Consider the following 6,834-nt stretch of genomic DNA (forward strand, 5'->3'; position numbering starts at 1 on the left):
ACCCGGACACGATTACCCATGACCCATTTTACCATTTAACCTAATTATAACCTAATTCTACCCTAAGACTACAAACCCTACTCCCTCAACCCGCCACCCTCATTTCAGCAACACCAATCCCCATTTTCACGCAATTCGAGAGAGAGAGAGAGAGTGTGTGGCTGTTGTCTACGCAGCAGGGATGAACTAGGGACCTTTGTCGACAACCGTGCGTGGCCCTGGTGGCGGTAGTGGCGGCAGGAAGAAGGTAAGAGCAACCCGTCTTTTCTCTCGTTTTTTTTTTACGTCGAGGGTTGTTTGTTGTTTCGTGTCTATGGGAGGCGTTCTTGGTGGTTGTTGATGGGGTACAGGAATAGTGGGGTATGTGACGAGTGTAGTGGTGGTGGTTGGGGCGGTTGTTGGTGGTGATAGTGAGAAAAGGGGGCAAGCGGGTGGGGTGGCAAACGGGTTATTAGGCGGGTTTTCAGACGGGTTTAGACGGGTAGGTTTGGGGTGGCACCACCGTGGACTCGGGGGAGGTCGAAGTGGTGGTGCCACGGTGTCTGGGATCGTGGGCTGACGGCGAGCAGCACGGTGGTAGTTAGGCAGGGATATGGTGTTGGTTGCGGTGGAGGAAAGGAGAGAAACAGAGGGGTTTGGTGATGATGCACGGTGAACCACGCCGTTTGCCGACCCCTGGTTCGACTCTGGCCGGGCGATCGACCAGGCTGGTGGTGGTTTTTGGTGGTGGGGTTGAAGTGGGTGTTGGGGCTGGTGGTTGACACGGCCTCACGGTGGCCTGTGGTGGTGTGTGGATGAGTGCGAAGGGGGTACGGGCTGTTTTGGTGGTTCGAAACGGTTTTTATTGATTTAATTGTTATATTTCGTATCGGGTCGTATTTTAAATTAATTAGTTAATTCCCGAGTCTTCTAAATAAATAATTAATGTAATTTCCGAATTAGTTAATATAATTAGAAATGGATTTTGAGTCGGGTTTGTTAAAAGAGAAAAGTTTCTATATCGGGAAAGTTTCTATTTTTAGTAATTTCTATTTTGGGAACGAGAATAGTTAAGTAACCAATTATCATTTATTTACCTTTCAGAGGGCGAATTGTTGTGGAAATATTCGAGCACCCGACTATTTGACTCGCAGATCGAGGTAGGGAAATACACTTGACTTACCGGTGTTGTTAAATTGTGTTGAGTTGTTGTGTTACATGTGGCCGAGCTGTGATCGATGACTTGTGCGTGGTTGTAATTTATGTTATGATTCATATCTTTGGAGTGTGGTTGTGAATCGTTCGTGTTGATTATGTTATTTCATTATTTTGATAGTCGGCATGATTTCATTCATTGATATACATATCATGTTGCATTGATTACTGTTGAGCATTGCATATGCATTGGAGTTGGAGGATGGTGTGGTGGTGACGATGATGAGATATGATGTGATGTTGTGATAAGGCCCAGGCGGGTTCTGCAGGACTTGCCCTGGTGTCCTCAGCTGTTGAGCTGGCAGATCGACTTCGGTCGATATATATATATAGTCTACCGGGGATCGGTATGGCTGGGTTGTCCGGGGTTATGAGATATGAGATATGAGTTGAGTTGGAGATGGAGGTGACGGAGGAGCATGCATATCATGTTTATTGTTTCATTGTTTTCCCTACTCAACCTCGTGGTTGACCCTGTGTATTCGTGAACACCTGTGATGAACCGTTTTATGGGAGCAGACTTGATGGGTTTAAGAGATAGGACGGAAGCTTGATGGGCGTGAGACACGGATCGACGACCTAGTAGCTAGATCATCATCTAGAAGACTTCACTTTTATTTACGTCAGTTTTTGTAATTTAATTTAAAAGGAGAATTTTGTAATAATTAAGTTAAAATATTATATAGATTGCCTTGGAGTTTAATTTGTTATTCACTACCTCGGGAAACCGAGATGGTAACACCGTCATTTATCTGAGGAGTCCTAGTTCAGGCCCTTAAATAAATGGGGGTGTTACACATGGACAAACAGACGAGGGCGTTGGATCAGGAGACGGCTCAAGCACGGGTTCTTAGCGGCGTGCCGAAGAGATCAAAGAAGTCAGCGTCAAGCCGCGGCGGCGTGCGTGCCCGACTCCCTCTTCGACCCTCGTGGTTCGAAGCTGTGGAGGTCGTCGAAATCATTGACGGGTCGGTGATTGCTAAGGGCTTTTCTCCGAAGAAGAGAAAAGATCCTCCGTCCGCTTCCAACCGCCGGGGAGAAGAAGATCAGCTCGGCCGGCCCTCGAACCAAGAGGGTCCAGATCGGTACGGATCTAACTTGTGGTTCGGATTTAGTCGGTTCGTTGGACATCCCAGATGACCGGCTTTCTGATGTGTCAATGCATGGTGACATGGATGCTTTGTGTAAATTTTTTGTAGATCCTCCTTCGGCAGCCGCCGTTCTCACTGAACGGCAATTAGAGAAACAGCCTGAGAAGGTTGTTGAGAAGGCGGGTGACAGAAACATTGTCGTTGACTCCTCGGCTCAGAAGATTTCTCCCTCCGAGCTTGTGGCGGAGGGTGTGAAATGTTATAAGAGGATGGCCAAGTGGACCCAACAAGCCGGCTCCTATATCTTGGAGCAGGAGAAAACCATGGGCCAAGTCGCGCCGCCGATCGCAAAGCTTAAGCTCGATCTCTCTCGCCGCAAAGGGGGAAGCGCGAAGGCTAAACGGGATCTCTTTTTCTTGCCGGCGTGTGGGGGAGATTGAGAAGCTGCTAGGGGCCAAGAGGACCAAGGTGGAGGAAGCTGATGCCGCCACTGCCAGGATGATGGGAGAGCGGGACAAGTACAAGGATGCTTATGACGCCGTGGCTGCCAAGGGAGAAAAGTGGAAGGATATGTTCCACAACCAGGCCGAGGCGCTCAGGGACGCGCAGGCTGCCCTTGATCAAAAGGAGAAGGATATCGAAATGCTTCAAGATGTTCTTCTCCCTAAAATGTGCGCCCAATTCCGGGACCAGGCCGAGGAGGCGGCCAGGGAGGCAATAAGAAGACTCGTCCCCGAGGGCTCTTTCCCGTGGGATAAATTTGAAAGACTTTTTGGACGAGATGGCGATCTTTGAGGAGTCGCGGGTCGCAGAGAAGGCGGAGGCGGCGAAGGCGGCTCAGATAGCCGAGGCCAAGGCGGCCTATGATGCGAAGGTGAAGGAGGGTGAGAGGTCAAGTTGCTCGAAGATGTTCGACCTTCCTCAAAGCCGCCACCGAAGATGTTGCTGCGACGGAGGGCGCAACAGGCATAGGGAGATGGGCGGTCGTCACCGGACTCACCCGGCATCTCGGATAGCTTTAGCCGTTCGGGGCCATTATTGAGCCTTCTCTCCCGCCATCCTTTTGGCGCTTCAAATCCCAAGTCTGTAACCTTGTGTTTTTTTGTTTCCTCGCTTTTTGTAAAGCTCTGGTAGGTAGAGTTTAGGCTATCCTTATGGGGACTGCCGTCGTTTGTACTCTCCTTGCAATCATTTTTAATAAATTTATCTTATCGGCCTTTGGCTTGGCCGGGGCTTTGATCACGATTCCTCGTTTGTCTCTTTGCGTTATTAATTGAGTGCCTTCGTTTTTACACTCGGCATGACCGAGGCAGCTTGAATGCATGTCTCAACTGTGTTTAACGTCTTTAGCATTCGTAACTGTAGGCATATTGACCGCCGGATTGACGTCTCAATTGCGGAGAGTATACGTTTCTTTTTTAGCGTATCGACCGGCGTGTTCCCCGTCGCTCTCGGCTTTGACCGAGGTAATCGGGGTTGCGGCTTCGATAGCGTTCGTAACTGTGTAGGCATATTGACCGCTTAGATTGGCGTCTCAATTGCGCTGAGTATACGTTTCTTTTTAGCGATCGGCCGCGTGTTCCCGTCGCTCTCGGCTTTGACCGAGGTAATCGGGGTTGCGGCTTCGATAGCGTTAGAATCGTGTAGGCATATTGACCGCTTAGATTGGCGTCTCAATTGCGGCGAGTATACGTTTCTTTTTTAGCGTATCGACCGGCGTGTTCCCAGTCGCTCTCGGCTTTGCCAAGGGTAATCGGGTTGCGGCCGATAGCGTTAGAATCGTGTGTAGGCATATTGACCGCTTAGATTGGCGTCTCAATTGCGGCGAGTATACGTTTCTTTTTTAGCGTATCGACCGGGCGTGTTCCCGTCGCTCTCGGCTTTGACCGAGGTAATCGGGGTTGCGGCTTCGATAGCGTTCAGAATCGTGTAGGCATATTGACCGCTTAGATTGGCGTCTCAATTGCGGCCGAGTATACGTTCTTTTTTAGCGTATCGACCGGCGTGTTCCCCGCCGCTCTCGGCTTTGACCGAGGTAATCGGGGTTGCGGCTTCGATAGCGTTCGTAACTGTGTAGGCATATTGACCGCTTAGATTGGCGTCTCAATTGCGGCGAGTATACGTTTCTTTTTAGCGTATCGTCGGCGTGTTCCCCGTCGCTCTCGGCTTTGACCGAGGTAATCGGGGTTGCGGCTTCGATAGCGTTCGTAACTGTGTAGGCATATTGACCGCTTAGATTGGCGTCTCAATTGCGCTGAGTATACGTTTCTTTTTTAGCGTATCGACCGGCGTGTTCCCCGTCGCTCTCGGCTTTGACCGAGGTAATCGGGGTTGCGGCTTCGATAGCGTTCGTAACTGTGTAGGCATATTGACCGCTTAGATTGGCGTCTCAATTGCGCTGAGTATACGTTTCTTTTTTAGCGTATCGACCGGCGTGTTCCCCGTCGCTCTCGGCTTTGACCGAGGTAATCGGGGTTGCGGCTTCGATAAGCGTTAGAATCGTGTAGGCATATTGACCGCTTAGATTGGCGTCTCAATTGCGGCGAGTATACGTTTCTTTTTTAGCGTATCGCCAAGGCGTGTTCCCGTCGCTCTCGGCTTTGACCGAGGTAATCGGGGTTGCGGCTTCGATAGCGTTCAGAATCGTGTAGGCATATTGACCGCTTAGATTGGCGTCTCAATTGCGGCGAGTATACGTTTCTTTTTAGCGTATCGACCGGCGTGTTCCCCGTCGCTCTCGGCTTTGACCGAGGTAATCGGGGTTGCGGCCGATAGCGTCAGAATCGTGTAGGCATATTGACCGCTTAGATTGGCGTCTCAATTGCGGCGAGTATACGTTTCTTTTTAGCGTATCGACCGGCGTGTTCCCCGTCGCTCTCGGCTTTGACCGAGGTAATCGGGGTTGCGGCTTCGATAGCGATTCTTCTCTTTGAGTTCCTGCCTGGTGGCAATTTGTGGAGGGGACAAACACTTTGACGGGAAACTTGGGCGACTTATTTGTTCATCATCGTGCGTTGGGGTGTCCACAATGGGTTTGGACACCTCCGCCGCTATACAAAGTATTTTCTCAAGTTATCGGTGTTCCAATGGCTCATCAAAGGTACGCCTCCCATGTCTGTCAGCCGGTATGTACCCGGCCTCATCTCTTCGACCACTTTGTAGGGACCCTCCCAGGTGGCCGTCAGTTTCCCATGAATATTTCCTTTGTTGGTGGCAGCTGACTTCCTTAGGACTAGGTCTCCCACTTTTAAGTCCCTTTTGTGGACCCTGCGGTTGTAGGCTCTCTTCATCCGGTTTTGGTATACGGCCAAGTTGAGGCGTGCGGTATTTCGGCTTTCTTCGACCAGGTCCAGGGAGGCTCTCAGGCCTTCCTCGTTCTCAACCGGGTTGAAGGTGGTCGTTCTGAATGTTGGCACCGCGGCTTCAATTGGTAGGGCGCCGGAACCGTAGACTAGGTGGAAGGGGTGTACCCGTTGCTTCTTTCTCCGTGGTCCGGAGGGACCACGGGACGCCGGGTAGCTCATCGGCCCACCTTCCCTTAAGGTCTTCAACTGTCTTCTTCAAACCGTTGAGGATTGTTTTGTTGGCCGCCTCACTTTGCCCGTTGCTCTGTGGGTGGCGAGACGGAGGAGTACGCAAACTTGATGCCAAGCTCTTCTAACCAGTTCATTATCAGGTCGCTCCAAAACTCTCGGCCGTGGTCAAATACCATAACTTGGGGTAATCCGAAGCGAGTTATAACATTTTCCCGGATCACCTTTCGACGGCTGCTTTGTGGTCTTTCTGCATCGCTACGGCTTCAACCCACTTGGTGAAGTAATCGACGGCGACGATTAAGAACTTCCTTCCTCCGGAGGCCGTTGGGAACGGCCCTAGCATGTCCATCCCCCACTGTGCGAAAGGAAGGGGACTAAGCACCGGTTGTAGGTCCCTGGAGGGAGCGTGTATCACCGGGGGCATGCATCCGACGGTTCGTGCACTTCTTGGTCTTCGTTCTGGAATCTTGAAGCATGGTGGGCCAGAAGTAGCCGGCTCGGAGAGCTTTGTGGGCTAGTGTTCTTGCCCCCATGTGATGTCCACAGATGCCTTCGTGAATCTCTGTAAGTATCAGTTCTGCGTCGGCTGGACCGACACACTTCAGGAGTGGTCTTATTACGGATCTTCTGTACAGTTCCCCTTCGAACACCTGGCGGCGATCCTTTTCATTTTGGCCGAGGGATTGCGGCCCTCCGGTAATTCACCTGTAAGTTTGTATTTCATTATCGGAGTCATCCACGTTGTCTCGGTCTCTATGTTACCCACCATGCCGACGGTCTCAGTGATGCTTTTCGCATTCCTGATATCTACTAGCACGGTTCGGCTGACATTCTTGATGGTTGAGCTGGCCAGTTTGGAGAGAGCGTCGGCCCGGTTGTTCTCGGATCTGGGAACACAATGGATTTGGAAAGATTTCAACTTTGCTATGTCGGCTTTTACCCTCTTTAGGTACCTTACCATTCCGTCGTCTCGAGCCTCAAACTCCCCTCTGATTTGGTTAGTAACCAACAGT

Source organism: Silene latifolia, chromosome 8, assembly GCF_048544455.1.
Source record: "Silene latifolia isolate original U9 population chromosome 8, ASM4854445v1, whole genome shotgun sequence".
Lineage (NCBI taxonomy): Eukaryota > Viridiplantae > Streptophyta > Magnoliopsida > Caryophyllales > Caryophyllaceae > Silene > Silene latifolia.